Genomic DNA, 20,365 nt, shown 5'->3' on the forward strand with positions numbered 1-20,365 from the left:
GTCCATCTCTGAAGGCCCCTAGCGACAGTTACGACCCTTTGCCCCTTTGTTGTTCAAACAAAATAAACTTGAACAGTAAGACTGATTGCTTTACCATCTGCCCTCCTGTCAGTATCCAGAGTGCATCCCTTTTCTTTGTGAAACTGTCCTCTGTGTTCCTTTACAGTGTAGTTGTAATTGTAGTGTGCTAGATCTGTCTGTTGTAGTAATAATAAAGTAGATATGCGTATACAACCTTGACTGGACAGTCCCGTTTATCATTGAGTAATAATTGTATTTTCTCTGTGTTGCAATTAACCAACGATCCGTGACCTTGCAGAGATAAGCCTGCCGTTCTGTCCACGTTACCAAAATTTGTCAAGGAGGTCCTATAATTTCACATGAATTCCAATCTGTTCAGTTCTCATCTGGTGTACTACAGGAGTGGTGTTGATTGATGGTTTAGAAACCGATATTCATCCCTGGACCACTGGTGCCCCAGAAGTTGATACTTCACAACATAATGCTGGCTTCTCTACTGAGACTTCACTGTAGCAATTGTCCAACTCTAAAATGCTAACCACACCAAACCCTCTTCTATGATCATCCTTTTGGACCTCTCTGCCCATTGTAATAATGTCAATGACTCCTCTCTCTTGCTTATTCTGCAGGTCCTTGGGTTTCGCAATTCAGCACATGCTTGGAACGCCTCCTACTGGGAAGGCCAATCCTTTAAAATCTCTTGGAACTCACAAACCTCTGATGCCAGCCCTCTCCATGTGGCTTTTGCAAGGATCAATCCGCTTCACCCTCTTTACCACTGCCCTAGGAAGACTTATATCTTCCTTTATATCTTTCACTATCACCTTTTTGCTGATGACACCGAAATATTTTTCTTCTTTCCCTCCTTGATCCCAATGATCTCAGAACAGATTATGAACTGTCACACTGCAATTTGTTACAGGATGGCTCTGCATGGCCTCATGCTGAGCTCTTTATAAATGGAAATGATCTTTTGCCCAGCTTCTAATGCCATCCCTACCCATTCCTCTCCTATCCCCTTCCCAGCTGACCTTCTTGCCCCCTTCCCGAGTCTCGCAACCTTGGGGTCATCTTTGATAGCAACCTCGGACTGCAACAATTCATCACTACCACTGCCTCCATGCTTGAATTAACCTCCTCAAAATTTGGAAAATTCATCAATTTCTTGCTAACCATGTTAAAACGTGCTGTATGGCCCTCAATGCACAACTGCTCTCTTCTCAAGTTCCTTCTCCTTGTCTACAAAGCAATAAATAGACTTGCTTCCCCGTAGCTTTCTGATTTTATCTCATGTTACACGCCGTTTTATAGCTCCTCTGCCCCCAACTCTGCTGTCCCAGGCACCCTGTGCCTCCTCTCGCTTCCGCTCTTTCTCCCTACTCATCCCACTTTACTGGGACACGCTCCCCATCACAATCTAGACCTGCCCAACTGTGGACCTCTTCAAAGTTAATTTTAAAACTTCACTTACTTGCTAAAGAGGGAGCTTCACTGGCCCTCTGGCCATCCTCCACACTCGACCCCAACACTAGCTCCAGCGACACTTAATAATAGAAGGTTGTATATTTATATAGTACACAATTTATTTTGTGGCAGTTACTCCTTAGAATATTGCTACCTTTGTAAGTTATTTATATGCATTTTTTCTATTTGTTTTGTCCCTGGTATATATCCCATTTTGTTGCATCCTCATAAACTGGCTCACTACTCGTTCTCATCTTTGCACGGGCATCCTTCGTGGGATGCCTCTGCCACCTGTAAATTGTATGTCATTTCTGATCGAAATTGACATCACTGTTCTTCAAATAAATACAATAAAATAATAAATAGAATCTCGTCATGCCTGATTTAGCATAATGAAAACAAGACTCCACACACTCAACGACAGCTGAGGTAGCACCACTATAAAAATGTAATTTGTTAAACTATAACACCACACCATGGTGGTACCCACAAGTAGGTCATAATATGAAATCCTTGGCTCCATCACAACCCAGCCTGTGCTTAAAGGTGCAGAGAGAAGACATCTACCTGATGCCAGCACTTTGAGCAGATCCGGATCTCCCGGCACCGTAGCTGGATCCTGCCCTCCCCCACTGATGGCTTAATGTATTCATGACATGGCGCGCATTACCAGTCAAGCCGTTTCCTTTTAACAAGCTGCCTCTATAAACATGGCAGCAGAGTAAATCTGTCGATAATGCCTGCCCCTGCCAGATTTCTTTCAATCCTCCAAACTTGCATAATCATAACACTACGGCGAATACTACTTAACGCCCGTAAACTGGCAATACGAGGAAGCGAGGCAGCGCCCGTGTTGCGCAACTCTTAGTGGGGCCATTGCCTGAGCGAGCGGGGTCCCCTGCTCGGCGTCTCCTCGAATGGTCCCCTGCATGGCGCATCTAGGGCGGGGGGGGGAGCAGATGGCAGAAGCACAAGAGAGTAACAGAATCGCAGCGGAGAGGGTGCTGTGCAAGCTGTTTAGCAGACGGGGAGGCATGATGTCAATGAGCCATTATCAGGCTTGATGAAATACTGGGATGACTCCAGAGAGCAGGGCTCCCGCGAACTCCAGAAGACTCCCTCCGTCAAGCTGGAACAGCCAGTCAAAAATCATGCGGGTGCATCGTGCGGGCGATGCAGTGATAGACCGGCGCGTGGCAAAGGGCGCGCTGCACCACGTCATCATCCTCGAGGCCGTTCTGATTGGACGGATAGCCCAAATCTGCAGTACCTGCTACATAGTGGGCAAAGGCTGGAAATGCTATTCTTCTGACCACTGTCAAACTGCTTTAAGGCAAGCTGGGATGGGACCCGGTGTGGGTGCCCGACTCGCAGCCCAGCTCCTGATTGTGGCTTAGCTAGGGTGACCAGATTTCCAACACGAACAACCGGGACGACCAACAACATAAAAGAAGGACTACCCCATTTCAGCCCACCAATTACTGCCCCTCCCCCAACACGCACCCAAAACCACCACCCAATCATATTTCCAGCACGTCTCCTTTCCATAAACTGTATATGATCTCATTTGTGCAGTTTTGTCTGTGAATTTTGGCATGTGAATTCAAAACAGGCATTTGCTCTAATTGCTATAAGATGGCTTGCTGTACACTCCTTTCCAGGCCAGTCTCTGTGGTGCAGTCAGTAAGTGTTGTGACTTGTACCTGCAAGGTTGGGAGTTCGAGCCAGTCCTCCAACTTCAAAATGCTGAGCTGTTGTAAAAAAAAAAAATACAATTTTAATTACTGTAGCCACCCAACCATGTTAACACCGAACATAAACTCCCGGGACCCTGGGACGGAGGGCGATTTACCCGGTAAACTCCCGGGACCCTGGGACGGAGGGCGATTTCCCCAGGATAACCGGGACGTCTGGTCACACTAGGCTTAGCCTGGCTTGTATACTACCCTAAACCCAGATACCTCCTGACTAGGCCACTGTCATGCCCCTGGTGCATCTCGTCTGCTGCCACCAAAATAAGGTATCACATGGTAAGATTACAATATTTTGGGGTGCCCATTGGCCGAAATGTTTAAAACCATGAGGGAATGAAAGTGGTTTCTCATGTCTTTGAGTAAAGAGATACGTTCCGTGTCCTCCCACGGGCGTCCTACCTGGCCACTGCAATCTCTGAGCATAGGTGTCGCTGGCTGCCACGATGACTTTAAGGGCCTCACCCCTTCCGATGCCCCGAGTCACGTGCAAATAAGGCCTCTTAGAAATAGGTGCCTCTGTCAGCGCTTTAAGTAATGAGACACAAAATAATAGCGTGTCTTTACATGCTTTCTGCCCTGATAGCTCTGTCCGAGAGAAACCTGCACGGTGCCCTGGACGCACAGATGCGCATGCGTGGGCTGCACTGTGTGCACTGCTGACCTAGTAGGCAGTGTGCTGCCCGCATCCACATCCACACAACACTGCTGTGCCACAACTGGGGTCTTTTCATACCTTCCATGGGAAACGCTTCAGTCACAGGTCACAGCTACAGCACCCAATGCTTTGGGCCCCATTCATGGAACGTTTAGCGCGGTGCAGAGTGACTTTGCACTGCCAACACACATCCTGATTCACAGAGCGGTGCAAAGAGTATTTTTGCAAATCAAAGTCACTTTGCACTGCAGCAAAGTCACTTTGCACTGCAACAATACACTGTGCATCGCTCTGTGAATCTGGGTGTGTGTTAGCAGTGCAAAGTCACATTGCAGCGCGCTAACATTTCCATGAAGCGGGCGCTTTGTCCTCTCCAGTGGGCCTTCACAGGCACACGTCCAGTGTTGCTTGCATCAAATGTGAAGGAGCCAAAGGCCTCCCCACGTGGAGCAGCCGGGCCACTGTATTGCGTGTTCATTCAGCCACTGGTTCATTCTACTGTACTTGCAGAGTGGATTGCTTGCCTTTTTATAACTGGTGGATGCCGCCATGTCTGGGCACTGTAGTGATTGTGTCTTGAGTGAAGCTCAGACAAGGAAAGGCACGCAGCAGAGGCATGTGGCGCCAGTCCTCCGTTACCAGCTGGCTGAGAAGTTCGTATGTCTCGGGAGGATAGCTCAGGGGCAACGCGCTCGCCTTGGAAGCAAGACGACACAGAGCACCACATTTTCGATCCCCAGGTTCCCGCTTAGAAACCTCTGGGTATTAAGCACGTTATAAATAACCTATCATATCATATCCCTCTTGCCTTAAGTCTAGGTTTAATCTAAGTGTATTTCCGTGAGTCTGCCCTGGTCACCCATTCATGAGGGAGATGCTGGCGTTTCAAGGCTCTTCTGGGGCAAATGAAGGGATACATTCTCCTAAGAAGGCAGACCGTTATTAGTGGGGCTCCTTAGCCCAGGCTTGAGAATAATGAGCAGGTGCCCAAAGGTAAGCAAGGTTTAGGATTTACAGAGCATCAACCCAGACCATCAAATCTGGGAAACTGTAATTCGATCCAACAAGCAAAGGGAGGGTGGGCCACCATGCACACCACCCTGTGTCTTTCCTTCTTCTCACCTTGCCCTGTCACCCACCCACCAAGATATCACCGGTCACACGAGTATGGCAGATCCTCCAGGACACATTTGCCCCCTTCTATCCCAGGGCTAGAAACGGCCTTTGCTACTGACTGTGGGCGGGATAAGCGAGTGTGATGGAAAAAGCGGAGGCTAAAAGAGCTGTCCCTTCTGCTCTGGAGGCACGATCCGATATATTGGGGAGCCGGCGTGAACTGGGAGTTCTAATTAAACATTGTGCACTAGGACACCGCCAGATGTGCTGCTGCTGTTGGCAAGATCAAGGGCTCTTCCCCTGCTACAGCCCAATCAAGCTATGGTGCCCAAGTGGCAGGAACCCACTCCTGGCTAAATGCTCTGAGGCTTGCATTCATCTGCTTCCAAACCTGACTCAATAAGGGCAGATGCTGCCAACTTACCTCCGTAACTACCTTTCTCCGTGCACTTGATAATTCGAATGCGTGTTTTCAAATATTATACAAACATATTTGCCTCATTCTTTATCATATGCAAAACTGTATAAACATATAGGGAGGCATCCATCTGCCTAATGATTGCATGACTCGACTCCCTGCACAATTACTCTCCTCCTACACAGGGTCCTGTGCAATGACTCCCCTCATGTGCAAGACACCTGTGCAATGACTAGCTTCCTGTGAACCTGTGCAATGACTAGCCTCCTGTGCACCTGTGCAATGACTCTCCTCATGTGCAGGGAGCTGTGCAATGATTCTCCTCCCGCACAGGCGTGCAGGGAGTACTTAGAAAGGATCTGAAAAGACAGGAACATATCGTTTCAAAGGGAAAATCATGTATTTCTTTAATCGAAATGGTTCACGTGAAAACAAATGTAAGGTGTCTTCAAATCTTTCATAATTTTGGGAAGTTCTTTTGCTTAACCATTTAAAACAGGGTTGTCCAACTCCAGGCCTCAAGGGCCGGATCCATGTCGGATTTTCATGAGACCCCTCACTAATATTCATGAGATCAATTTGCATACAATGATTCTAAATGTATGCACATTTTCCTTCATGGTTATTAATGAGGGATATCATGAAAACCCGTCAGGTTTCCAGCCCTCGAGGTCTGGAGTAGGAGAACACCAATTTAAAACAACCCCTACCTGTGTTGCCCAGGCTCTGCCCAGTTCAGCAATGCAGTGAAGCCTGCTTAGCTTTTCATACGGTTGCAGGCCTTAAGGGTTCCTAACAATATAGTCTTCATGGCAAAGATATTGTAGAGAATATTGTAAGCCATACATCCAAACATTTAGGAGACAGAAAAATCAAGGTATGCTGTAAACACAAATTCCCCCCATAGCACCCCTTTTGAGTGCAGATGGGAAGACATATTTTGGGGGATAGAAATCAACACAACCTCGACAAATGCTAGTAGTGCCCGATGCAGGGGCATAGACTTTTGGTTTTCCCGATGGGGGCTGGAGGAGACGTCTGGGCCCAGGGATGCCTGGGCCCCAGAGCAACCGCGCACTTTGTGCCTCTGGTACGATGGGAAAGTCTCTTTCATTTCAAACCCACAACTGAGTCTGATGTCCAAACCTTCCTAAGCATAGTTTTCATGTGCTAAATTGTGTCTGAATGTTGTCTGTTCTGATTGTTTAAAACTTGTAAATGAGCACAACTTCCCCTCAAAGTTAGCAGTTTGTTTGGGTCCACCAGCCTTAATAGACAGCGAGCGCAAGCCTTAGGTCAATTTTAATTCGAGAGGGCTACAGAGAAGTAAACTTTGATAAGCAAGTAACACTCTCTTCCAAACTGTGGGTAGAACAGACGGATCTACAACCAGCCAATTAGGCAATCACTGGTTATTCCATCTCTCGTTTCCCCCTTGCTTCCCTTCTTCTCCAGTGTGGGAAAGTCAACAAAACCATACCGTAAAACAATATCGATTGCAAAGGTTTGGGTTATTATGTTAAGAAAGTAACTTAAGCCCCCAACCCCCGGCCCCCCTAGCAACGCTTCTGGGTCTGGGACTCTATTGTTCACAAGTGTCCATCCACGCTTTGACTTTAGGGTCTGGTTACCCTGGACTTCCAAACACAATGGTCAACGCTTAGTCTCTGGAAACAGCATGCAGTGTTTCTCTGCAAGTGTTCTTCCTTAAGGCATTTCAAGCATGTGTACACTTTCTCAAAGTCTTCTAGGAACATTGGCTTGAAATCTGTAACCAGGAGTTTTTTCCCACTTTGGTGAAGTACCGAAAAATGGAAGGAATGCAAAAAACAGAAATGCCACAGAATCTATGCTCTGACATCCATATTCCCGAACACCGTAACAGTACCAATGTGGCTTTTTAAAAATATCAATCTTACATGATTTAATGTTGCACTTTAATGTGAAAGTGTGGCTTATATTTGCTGTGCATTAATAACGGGCTAGTTAGAGTCAGCGGATAAGTGTTTGAGTGAGTGAGTGAGTCAATGGCTGGGTAGGTGACTATGTCAATGTGTGGTAAGAGTTTGAGTGAGTTTGTGGGAGATTGAGCTGGGGAAGTGAGTACATATTTTAGGCCTGCAAATGAAATGTTGATCTTGTTTATTGAACGAACCAATAAGGGTCAATATAAACATTATGGCAACAATATAAGTAATGAAAAAAAGAAGGTAAGATGTGAGATAGCAATGGCTGTACGCGAAGTAGTGCCGGGGGTTCAACCATCATCTATCTCTACTAAAGTTACATTTATCACGAAGAAGTATCGTCTTTGGCTCAGTGCCTATAAGAAGAGTTTGGAAAATGCAAGATGGAAGGAAATTGCACTGTTGACCCAGTCCAATGAATCCTCTAAGATATGGGTTGTCATCAGGAAAAATAAGAAAAGAGACATTACAATTAATTGTATATCAGAGGAAGCATGGTGTTCTTATATTGGATATACAATGGGCCATACTGAAACTATCAGTCTGAGATGTTTTATACCAAAGGATATTTGGCAGTGTAAATCAACTATATCAGATATAGCATCAATAATTGCCAATCTCAAAAACTCTCGTGCAGCGGGTGCAGATGGGTCGTGCAACGTTTTGTTTAAACTTAACCCCCATCTTTGGGCTGAAGTTTTCCTTTTACTATTCACAGAAATCGGTAAATTCGGCTTAATACCAGAATCATGGCACACAAGTCACATTCTAACCCTATATAAGAAAGGTTCTTGGGCCGAGCCAAAGAACTTTAGATTGTTTGAAATACAAGATATCCCTTCTTAAATGTTGGCACGAGTGCTTTTAGTGGAACTTAATTCCTGGATTAAAACTAAGAACATTTTACCACCTAACCAAATTGGTTTCAGGAAAAAAAAGCGTGCACAAACCATAATCTTATGGTACTAATCTCTAGCATCGAATATGCAGGCAAATGTAGGAACTTAAATACATATTGATTTCTCAGCCGCGTTTGATACTGTGCTGAGAAATCATCTGTGGCTGAAGCTCCAAGCCTCGGGTATTCCCAGAGGACTACTCAAGATGCTAATGTTGTTATATAGCAAATCAACTGTAAGAATAAGACTTGATGCAAGAGGGAAGCTCTCTGCTGTAATACCTACATGTTGCGGGGTTAAGCAGGGTTGTATTGTGGCCGCAACCTTGTTTAACCTGTACTTAGCTGATATGGAACTAGATTTTAGTTGCCTAGATTCAACACATCCTGTAAAATGCGGTGAATCGTCAGTAGGGTGGTTGGCATACGCTGATGACTTGTTGCTTCTAGACCATACTCCAGCTGACCTCCAAAAGCTATTAGATGCACTAGAGGCATACTCAAAAAAGAATGCGTTACGCATTAAGATTGAAAAAAGTAAAATAATGGTGTTTCCAGCTAAGCGCATTTATAAAAAATATGCGTGGTACCTTAATAGTATCGAGATTGAAATAGTAAGTAGTTACAAGTACTTGGGGGTTTTGTTGGATAGCAAACTAGTTTGGGAAGAGCAATGGCCCTCTTTGAAAGCTTGTTGTTTAAATGCTGCTAACGCTATCAGCGCTTTTATAGGATCTAATGTAGGATTTTCAGCCGAGGCGGTTCTATTAATGTATGCTGCAAAGGTTCGCTCAATGCTTATGTATGCAATAGAGGTATGGGGCCATAGATTTTTGCCTCGCCTAATTAATCTGGAAGCCTTTATATTGAGAAAACTAATGTGCCTCCCTAGTAACACCTCCATTGAATACCTCTATCTAGAATTTAATATGAAGTGTATTAAAGCAGAATATATTAGTCGTTCTGTCATGAGCTATGTAAATCTGTTGCATCTTGATAATGACACCATTGCGGTAACTCATATGCGTGCCTTTTTGAAATTACACAAGTGTAATATTTGGGAGTACTAGGAATTGTGATGTCCATGTATGAGCATTGAAAAACAGGTTTCCAAATGACATCGATGTATATTCCTGTGAATTCATTTAGGAGGTGGCTCAAAAGAAACATAGCAATTCACTGCAATGAGTTGCATCTAGTCTCTTTGGCCTCAAAAGCATATAGTGGACATGTATCGTGTACAACTCCCTAACTATATCAAGGCATATCCTAGTCCATATGTGTTTAGAACTTACCTCTTAATGAAGTTCAATCTGTCCATAGTTTTAGAGATAAAGGGAGCATGGCTTGGTATAGAGCAGAGTAGACGCCTCTGCAGACTGTGTGGCTGTTTAGAGATTGAATCATTACACCATCTTCTGCTGTGCTGTGAAAGTCTAACAGCGCTGAGATCTTTGTTTTTTTAAATCATATAACAATCAGATTGGTGTTAGGATGACAGAGAGTTTGTGGACAGCTTTTATGCAAGGTGATGATCTTAATTGAATATATTTTTTTGTAAAATGTTATCTGAGAATAAGTGGGATTTTAAAATGTATAGAATAATGAAGTGTAATGATTATAAGTAATGTGAATTGTTTTAAGGATTGTATATTTGTCGTATTGTATGTGTTTTTAACTGTTGTATATACAAAGCTTGATAGCTGTAAGTATATTAAATAAACTTGAAACTTAAACTCTAGGGGAAAGCAGAATACAAGTGGGCCTTAAAACAGAAGCATGTCCAAGTTTTCTTTCCTAAATCTCAGGCAATCCTTAGAAAGGTGTGATCCAGAAGGCATTCTTTTTGGAATTATAACTATCCCTACGGAGTTTTTTTTACCTCCAGCGGTATACTCCAATCAGTTTGAGAAATATGTCAGTAGTGTGTCATCCGTGAGGGTACTCCGAAGACTGAGGAACCTACATTGTTTTCTAACCTCAAGTGGGAGCCAGTGTAGCGCCCCCACCATTGCTAAAGACATGATTTGCCTTCTCCATCCTTTGGCCACCATCCTGCTGCGCTCTGCACCAACCATAGTTTATTAATTACCGTCTTGGTAGTTAAAACGGTGTGTGTTCACCCTGGATTCACGTAACGAATCATTGTAGGCTCTGCCCATTCCCACAATTTAGCCCTACGTATGAAGTAGGTCAATAGTCGAGACTAGCGTTAATCCAGTCCCGATTACCACCTTCCAAATCAGTCTTAAGACCTGCGGTACAACTCTTTGGGGCTTCCGGAGTTAGAAATACCAGGTTTTCATTACTATATTAACTTGGGGCTTCAGAGATCGCCCCTTGGCGAGAAGTGCCAATCATTGGTAAGCATTAGGATCTTTCTTGGATTATTTACATAGTATTGAATTCATGGACTTGCCTCATGCGATGCTCAGAGGCATCAATTATATCAGTATTACCTTTAAGTAGCTCTATCCAACATGGCTCATCCATGAATGGGCATCCTGAAGGCCAAGAGCAAGACTGGCCTGCTATTGAAAACTATGGACTACTGTACAGTTGTCTTCTTTTTTCCTGAACACTTTATTGAATATTCTTTAAGAAGAGAGTCAGTCCTCTGGCTAAATCCGGCCTGATCATTCGGTGGATGGAAGAAAGAGTAACACATCATTGACAGTTCTAAGCACGGCTCTGCTTTCCATCCACTAGAGGAGCATAGGATTAGCATGCCTCTTTCTCTATACCTTAATTCAGGTTCATTAGCCGCATCAAGGGCAAGCGGGAGTGGGCTGCTTGCAGTCAGAGGGACCTTGCGAATAACCCTTGCTTCATATGTGCTGAGTTCGATGAGTTGGGTGACCATAGCTGAGCCCCTAGGGGGCGTTCTTTCTTGTCTAGTCACTAGTATGGAAATTTCACTCACAAAACCGTGATGACCACTAACTTGGTACATCAGGAAATTAGCTCGTAGTGCAACGAAAGGCAATGTAGGAGTGAGGCGGGAGCAGTGCATTAAATGGGTACCTCTCATTGCCTAGTAAATGGGTTATTCCGCTCCTTGGTCGCTGAAGTAATATGCAGGATTCCACTACCATTCACATCCTATACCGCCAGCCAGCCTATTCTCCCGCATTCAAGAAAAACCTCACCCACACCATGGGGGAAAACATCAAACCCACATCTAGAGTAATACTAGTAGGAGACTTAACCTAGGCCTCCAGGACCCATCAGACCACACACCAACAGGTGTCGCCAACACCCTTTGAGACTTAGACTTCAAACACTGTGTCACATCCCCCACACATATTAAAGGCAGGATCCTGGACTGGATAGCAGACCTGAACAGCCAGATCACCATCACCTCAAACAATCCCTGCCCATGGTCGGACCATCACGTCCTTGCCTTTACCTTCCCCGCTTTCAAACAAGCTCCACCCACCCCTCCAACACTGCCACCCACATGGTCCTAAAGCTCTAAAATAATCTCCAAAGAATCAATCTCCCCCTTCCTGGATGCCCTTGCACTGGAAAATCTAGCCTCAAATGACCCTCAAAACTTAGCTAAGATCTACACAAGCACTTTAACCATAGCCATAGTCTCTGTAGCCCCACTCCGTCCCAGAAAAACAAAACCTATTGACCACTGCAACCCTTCGTTCACCTCTGATCTCCAAGAACTTCATTCCCAGAAAAGACAAGCAGAAGCTATCTGGAGACCTCGGCATATCTTACACAAATTTCACCAATGATAACCAAATCCTCCTTCCCCTGACAGGCTTTTACAACACTGACTCACTTATGCTCAACAGAGTTTACTTTACAATCCAGTCGTGGATGGCGACTAACTGCTTGTGCCTAAACGATGATAAGACGGAGATCCTACTTGTAGGCTCACCCGCAGTGCTAAAAAAACTCAGCCCGCAATTCACATCCTTCTTGATAGACGAAATCCATATCCCAGTCTCAGACACAATTAAAACCTTAGGTGTACATCTGCCTCCCTATCCCTCAACAGACAAGTCAGTGCTATTGCCTCCTCAGCAGCTTATACAGCCAAACTAATCAACACAGCAAGACAATTCCTCACCAAAGAAAGCTGCATGAGCATTGCCAGAGCAATTACGGGAGCTAGACTGGTTTACTGCAACGTCCTTTTTGAAGGTACTTCTCAAAGGAACTTAAACAAACTACAGTTAATACAGAACAATGCACTCAGAACAGCACTAAACATCCCAAAATAGGCCCACATTCACAGCTGCCAGAAATAATGCACGTTGGCTCCCGATCAGGGAAAGGATTATCTTCAAAGCTATATCTATCACCCACAAATGTCTGAGTAAGACTGTCCCACACACCGGTCCCAGAAATTTGAAAGAGAAAAATCCAACAGGCCAACAAGATCCAACCATGCCCACAAACTATCCATTCTAAGGCCCTCATTACAAGTCAGGCGGTGGACCATGGTGCTATTGGCACCATGGTCCATGCCGGATTCCGCCATGGTGGATGGCGGAATTACCGCCCCATTCCAAGGTGAGTGGGGCGGTAATTCCTCATTCACCATTTGCCCTTCCCCATTCCCATTTTTGCCCCATAGGGCATAAAGGGAATGGGGAAGGCGCTAATTACGGCACCGTAAATTACGGTGCCGTAATAAGCACCAAGGTCGCTTAGCGCCTTGAACTTTAACGCCTGCAAAAAGCAGGCGTTAAAGTGTGAATCAGGCGGTAAGGGTTAACGGCGCTGACGGCGCCGTTAAACCCTTAACGCCTGACTTGTAATGAGGGCCTAAGAGTGAAAAGAGCCCAAGGGGGTTGGGGGGGTAAGCTTCCTAACAATCAATGTGAACCACTGTAACTCGCTTCCAGCAGAACTAAGAGAAATTAACTCATACTGGGCCTTCCGAAAAACACTGAAAACCTGGCTTTTTGCCTAATCTACGTTCTACCGGGACAATGCTGTGAATGCAATACACGTCTTTTTCCCATTTGATTGTTGATATGCTTACTGCTATGATTCAAGCCTGTGTATAAATGTAACTGGTCTGCAACAGCGCCCTGGTGCCTTGGGGTTTAAGTGTTTTTTCAAATAAATAAATAAATAAATAAATACATTTTCCATTGGGAAAGTGTTCTGTATCCCAGCCCTCCTGGTCCAGCTCTTCTCACTTGAGCCCCAAAAATTTCACATACACCCCAGACAACCAATCAAAACGCAATGCATGCTGTTAATTGTCCCCTATATAAAGTCAGGTGTTGTCCACCAGGTAGCAGTGTGTCCACACTTTTTTGACTTGGGCACTGACTTAGGCAGGGGTGGCAATTCGCACGGGGGCACCAACACGTAATGATCATAGTTTAGGATAATGGGGTGGCACCTAGGGTGGTCAATCAGATTCAAGGGTTAGCACTTGCCACCCCAGGCCTCTCCCTGGACACGCCTCTGCCACCAAGCCAATGGTTGCGCTTCCTGCTTTCCCGAAGAGCATGATGTCCCAGAAAGGAGTCCTTTTACTATGTTTACTATGTCCGTTTCTTCCAGGGGGATACAGTGTTTTTTTCCCTGTGTTTGGCTGTGTCTTTTACTTCACTACCTTAAATGTATGGAACCTTTAACTCTTGCTGTTCAAGTGTAGGTGATATTATTGTGATTTCTGTGTGTTCGGTGTAAATTTGGCGACGATGACTGGCGGACAGGGCAGCAAGCAGGGTGCAATGCTGAATCATCGCTCAGTTAAGGCACCCATGTCACAGGTCTTTGCAGATGGAAATCCTCATATTTATGTCTTTAAAAAAATGATATAGCGCGAAATGGCAACACATGCAACAAATGCATCGGAATGCTGTCCAATATAAGTGCATGCAATGTGTCAGACGTTTGAAAACAATGATAAAAGTCAAGACAACCTCATTCTAAAAAGTACACACAGAAAAGTAACCTGGAAGAAGATGTTCACGGAGTGCGATCGAGGTGGCTAACCCTGATAGCGCATATTTACACTCTGCACACTGCGCGAGGAAGCCCTGAGCTGCGCCACCGCGTATTCCCGCCTAAACGCGGCAGCAGGCTCTAGGCAGGGTAAGGCTGAGGAGAAGGGCTGTCCTTGTAATGAGTTCTTAATGTGGCGCGGAAGATTTAATTAGTACATGGAAGGAAGGTCTGGCGTCGTTTTACAACTCAGGGATTTTGGAATAATAACTGTGATGTTTACGGTGATTACAGTTCTTTTGACACTCTAATCATCTGTTTTGAAATATCGTATTTATGGAATTTGAACAGAAAGAATTATTGTCCGCACTTTGCTTTCCATAGGAGGGGGAGGGGAGTAGTGGTTCCTGATATAAAGGCGCATTCGCCACACAGGGGGGTAGCCCCCACTCATCCAGTGCTGGGGGTGGCATAGGGCAGTGTGCTAGGGTGTGATCATGAGAATGGCACCAGGGGCAGCACTGAAGCCCCAACATAATAAATGTGATCACAGTGCAAGCAGACGCCTCCAAAATGGTGCAGTACCAGGGTGCCATTCACCCGGCACCACCCGATCCAACAGACAGAAGAGTTGCCAACTTCTGTGCTCGAGTGTGATAAAAGAGTGGGCGGGCTTGTTAGAGAGTGATTAAGCATAGCTGGCTATGTAAAATCCAGGGATTGCAGGGGGATTTCACAATCAACACAAGGGGTCTTTGGAGCCCCGAAATCCTCACAAGCGCCCTGCATCAATTAAGGTTGGTATGGCTGAATTGAATATTTGAAGGAGCAGGACTTCAGTGGTTGTTGGTGGTGGGTACTTTAGATGAGGTTCCTGTGACACTTTATTCCACTACAGCAGGGGTCTGCAAAATGTGGCCCTCAGAAATGTTCAACTACATATCCCATGATCCCTCACCACTGGTTATATTGGCTAGGCGTGATGGGAATTGTAGTCCAAAACATCTGGACAGCCAAAGGTTCAAGACCCCTGCACTAGAGCATGGTTACTCATTATCTGGCTCTTCAGATGTTTTGGACTTTAATTCCTATGATACCCAGCCAGAATAGTCAATGGTAAAGGAGCACAGGAAGTGTAGGGCAAACCCATCTGCAGGACCACATACATCAGGGTTAGACATTGAGAGGAGCTAATTAGCTCCTGCTTGTAGCCTAGAAGAGCCTGGTTAGCTTGATACCAACAGCTATCAGGAGCTACTTTTTGCTCCCTGGGCCAACTAATATTGAACAAAGACACCTATTTGAATTTAAGCCTGTGTGTTTGGGACAATCTATAAATAAACATTTGGACACCTCTGTACTACATTAAAAGCATAAAGGGTAAAAAAAACGATATGTTGGAAACTTATGAGGAAGTTAGATTTGCGGAACACAATGTACTAGCTCCTCGTTCCCCTGTGGCAGCTCCGGGCCACTGGTTAATGCTGGATACCCAGGAGCAGCTTTTAGCTCCTTCTTATCCAATCTGAATTTCGATCCCTGTACATCTATGGATGCAACTCACATCAATCTTTCCTTGCCATCATTTATGCCAATTGGTTTAAAGCCCATTTCTGTTCATGTTTTTTTATATTGTCTTTATGGCTTTTAAAAAGGCTTGTGCATACATATCCATTGATTGAGGGTTCAACCGAATGGAGACACAGTGGAGTAACTTTGCTGAAAATGTTGGGGGGGACATGATATCTGAAGAAAAGGTGCCCCAGCCAAATGAATGGGGACACAATGGTGTGCCATGAAAGTTGGGGGGGGACAAACACCCCTGCCCCCCCTAAAATTACGCCTATGCAGAGACACGTGAGTAACACAATCTGAAAAGAGAAGCAGGAAGGTTAGTGAGTAATCATTGTGTCGGTGCAAGGAACGAGTTGGAGATTAAAGGCCCGATTTACAGAAGCATTTTATAATGGTTCATTCCCATTGGAAAATGCTCTGGTGCTGCAACAGGTTGGGAAGGCTGTCCTCCTAGGAGTGTCTGTATGGCACAGACCTGTTCTCTGTATGGCCTCGTAACAATGCACCCTTTCTGGAATGTGCACATCAGCACGACTGTGTATTCCTGGAAAGACTAATGTTTGGGGAGCGGTGTAGTGCTGTGTATATGTTGTGAGTAGTACAGGTGTTGTGTCTAGTTTGAGCCATGGATCTTCAGATATAATTATCAGCCTCACACTGTCTGATTGTAGTTGGCAGTGTGATGGATGTGTGTCACTGTGGTGAAACAGCCTGCTTTGGGGCTCTCTTTTGATGTTAATGCAACATATAGATTTGGAACTGTTCATTGTGTGAAAAAGTGTTACAGGTAGATCCGGGGTGTGCTGTTGTGTTCATGGTGCTTAGTAAAGTACATGGTTGGTGCTGCTCGCCTGTGCTTGATTGTCTTCACGTGTCTAACACAATTTCTCTCTCTTAAGTGCTATTGGGGAGAGGCATGTTGTCACCTTGCTGGTCTTGTGTTCTCTTGTTTGCATGAAGGTGTGGTGTATATGGTAGGGTCAGTGCGTCACATGGTGCGCTTGTTATTTCTTTTGTACATTTTTTTGTAACTAAATCCTGGCCCAGTGTGCAGCAGAGCACTCTACATAGCACTGGGTAGAAAACGTCATCCAGAAATGTGTGACGTTTCAGATGCATGTGTCCTGAGATGTGCTAGGATAGAGACACATGCGCCCCACAATGTGTGAGGCTTCAGATGCATGCTGCACAGATGTGAGAGAATGCAGATACATGCATACTGAGATGTTTGAGGTATAAGATGCATCCATTCTGTGATGTGAGAGGTTGCAGATACATGTTTCCCGAGATGTGCTAGGAAAGGGATGCATGGGTCTGAGATGTGTGAGGTTTCAGAGGCACACGCCCCGATATGTGTGAGATTTCAGATGCATGTGTCCTGAAATGTATTAGGATAAAGATACATGCGCCACAAAATGTGTGAGGCTTCAGATGCATGCTCCGCACGATGTGAGAGGATGCAGATGCATGCCACCTGAGATTTGCTAGGATACAGAAGAACGTGTCCCTAAATGTTTGAGGTTTTAGATGCATGCGTCCTGAAATGTGAGAGGTTGCAGATGCATGCATACCGAGATGTTTGAGGTTTAGATGCATCCATCCCGAGATGTGAGAGGTTGCAGATGCATGCATACCAAGGTGTTTGAGGTTTAGATGCATCCATCCCAATATGTGGGAGGTTGCAAATGCATGTTTTCTGAGATATGCGAGGAAACAGATGCATGCGTCTGAGATGTGCGAAGATTCAGAGGCATGTGTCCTGAGATGTGCTAGGATAGAGATGCATGCACCACAAAATATATGAGGCTTTATATTCATGCTCCACGAAATGTGAGAGGTTGCAGATGCATGCCTCCTAAAATGTGCTATGATGCACAATCATGAGTCTCTCTAAATGTCTGAGGTTTTAGATACTTGCGTCCTGAAATGTGAGAGGTTGCAGATGCATGCACCACAAGATGTGAGAGGATGCAGATGCATGCCACCTGAGATGTGCTAGGATACAGAAGAACGAGTCCCTACATGTTTGAGGTTTCAGATGCATTCGTCCTGAAATGTGAGAGGTTGCAGATGCATGCATACCGAGATGTTTGAGGTTTAGATGCATCCATCCCGAGATGTGAGAGGTTGCAGATGCATGCATACCGAGGTGTTTGAGGTTTAGATGCATCCATCCCAATATGTGGGAGGTTGCAAATGCATGTTTTCTGAGATATGCGAGGAAACAGATGCATGCGTCTGAGATGTGCGAAGATTCAGAGGTATGTGTCCTGAGATGTGCTAGGATAGAGATGCATGCACCACAAAATATGTGAGGCTTTATATTCATGCTCCACGAGATGTGAGAGGTTGCAGATGCATGCCTCCTAAAATGTGCTATGATGCACAATCATGAGTCTCTAAATGTCTGAGGTTTTAGATACATGCGTCCTGAAATGTGAGAGGTTGCAGATGCATGCTCCACGAGATGTGAGAGGTTGCAGATGCATGCCTCCTAAAATGTGCTATGATGCACAATCATGAGTCTCTAAATGTCTGAGGTTTTAGATACATGCGTCCTGAAATGTGAGAGGTTGCAGATGCATGCGTAACCCTGCACATTCTTCATGGTCATCACAAACTATGACAAGCACCAACATCAGTATGGGCCCGACAAATGAAAACATAGTATTGGATGTCATTATTATTTTATGCATGTGAATATCATCTAAAGAATGTGGAATGGGGTAGACGTTCTTCACCTGCCAGGGAAACATGAACATTGTTTTATGTCAAAGAGCTTTTGTATTGCTGTGCTGTTTCCGTCTGTATGTTTTCCAACATAAGCAGTATTGGCCTCCATGTTCACTTGTCCTTTAGGTTTCGGCAACACTTGGTTGCAAAACGGTGGGCAGTGGTATCCCCCACTGGTGGGGGGAGACAGGGGCATTCTGACGTGAATTACTTCAGATATTAAGCAAGCCCCCCCTGCAATATGATGCAGGTGGTAGTGCCCGAGCCAATAAAGAAATCTGCACAGAGCGGGAAAGGGAGATTGTAAGTGCATGATAGCCCAGTAGGGGGCTTGGATGGGTGTTTTTTTCTCTCTCAGGGCCTACCCAGGCCTGTTGAGCCTTGCTCTTTCCAGTCAGGAATGGGTTGGCGTTCCACGTGTACGGTCAGTCTGAGGGAGACCAGGGTCGAGTATTCCACTCCCTCGTGTTGGTCTCCCCCACCACCTGTGTCACGGGTGTCAGGTAGCGGTCGAGAACCTGTTGAGGTAGGAGTGCATCGAGATGTGTGTGGATAAGGGTGCGCTGACAATTTGGTAGCATCTTTGTGTTAGCGGGCCAGTGTGGGGCCGGAGGGAGAAAGAGATGGAAAGAGAACAAAGGGCATAGTACGGGCCCAGGCGAACAGCAACCAAGTATTGCTGTGAGTAGTGGGTTGAAAGTATGGTTCAATGTAGCGTTGGTTAGCATTCCAGCCAGCCCTGAGTAGGAATTACGTCATTAAGGCACAGTTCTTCTCGCAAGGGACTTTTGTTTGTTTAACATACACATCCGCGGCCAGTGTTGTCCTTTTTGTTATGTGTGTAAGTGCTCCTGTATGTATAGAATGGTAGACTGCAGCTACCTTAAATTTGGCGGCGAACGTTTATTTTTGTCCTCGTGCCAGGTTGTTCTCATATATATTTAGGAAACATGCAACCTAAACCTTGGGTTGTGCAGAAGAAACATGTCACATAGTATGATCACTGATCGGAGGCTATTTATTTATTAATTAATGTCTCAGAAATTCAAATGCCAAATACCCATTGTCCATCAATTGATGTTATTGATTTATTTATCTATTAATTAATATCAGGAATTTGAATGCAAAATACCCATTGTCCATCAATTGATGATATTTATTTATTTATAAATTCATGTCCGAGGAATTCAAATGACAAATACCCACTGTCCATCAATTGATGTTATTTGTTTATTAATTAATCCAGGTCTGTTGAATTCCTATAACAAATATCCATGGTTCACCAACTGATGATAGTTACTTATTTATGTATTTGTTTATTCATGTCTGGTGATACATGGGTCGCTCGTCTCCTGTTAAGTCACTGGGGCTATTTATATAGGTATATATTAATTTAGGTCTTGGATATTAATGTCATCCGATCCTTATTGAGGAATAGAAGCCATCTATGTTTGTATGTATTAAGTCAGGTCTGGGGCATAAATGCTACCCATCCATGGTCGAAGAATTGATTGTAAGTATTTATTGCATGATACCTATTATATAAAAAAGCCCTTTTTCAGTGGTCACAAACCTATGAGTAGTGTCATTATTTCAAACTTTGTTGTCTGCCTTAGTAATAAAATCCTGGTGGTGTTGGTGCGACACGGCTGTGGGGTCCAGGTTGTGCTTATAGTCCTACAGTGTGCCCCCAGACTCTTGTATTTGCACTCAGGTGCGGTAAGGGGTGTGCTTATAGTTCCCTCGCATGTCCCTACAGGTTGCCGCTCAGAGGGTTGTGCAAATCCATGTTAGGGCTTCCTCAAATCCCAAGGGCACAAACACCTTACACTTTTG

At 44.9% G+C, this 20,365-nt stretch overlaps 1 protein-coding gene across 6 annotated transcripts in view; it reads right to left on the bottom strand.

The window, feature by feature from the left end:
* The window catches only part of ELFN1 (extracellular leucine rich repeat and fibronectin type III domain containing 1), a 1,469,111-nt gene that overhangs the window by 1,142,375 nt on the left and 306,371 nt on the right, over window positions 1-20,365 (bottom strand). The window lies entirely within an intron of this gene.

This window comes from Ambystoma mexicanum, chromosome 2q (assembly GCF_040938575.1).
Source record: "Ambystoma mexicanum isolate Mex_15411 chromosome 2q, UKY_AmexF1_1, whole genome shotgun sequence".
Taxonomy (NCBI): domain Eukaryota; kingdom Metazoa; phylum Chordata; class Amphibia; order Caudata; family Ambystomatidae; genus Ambystoma; species Ambystoma mexicanum.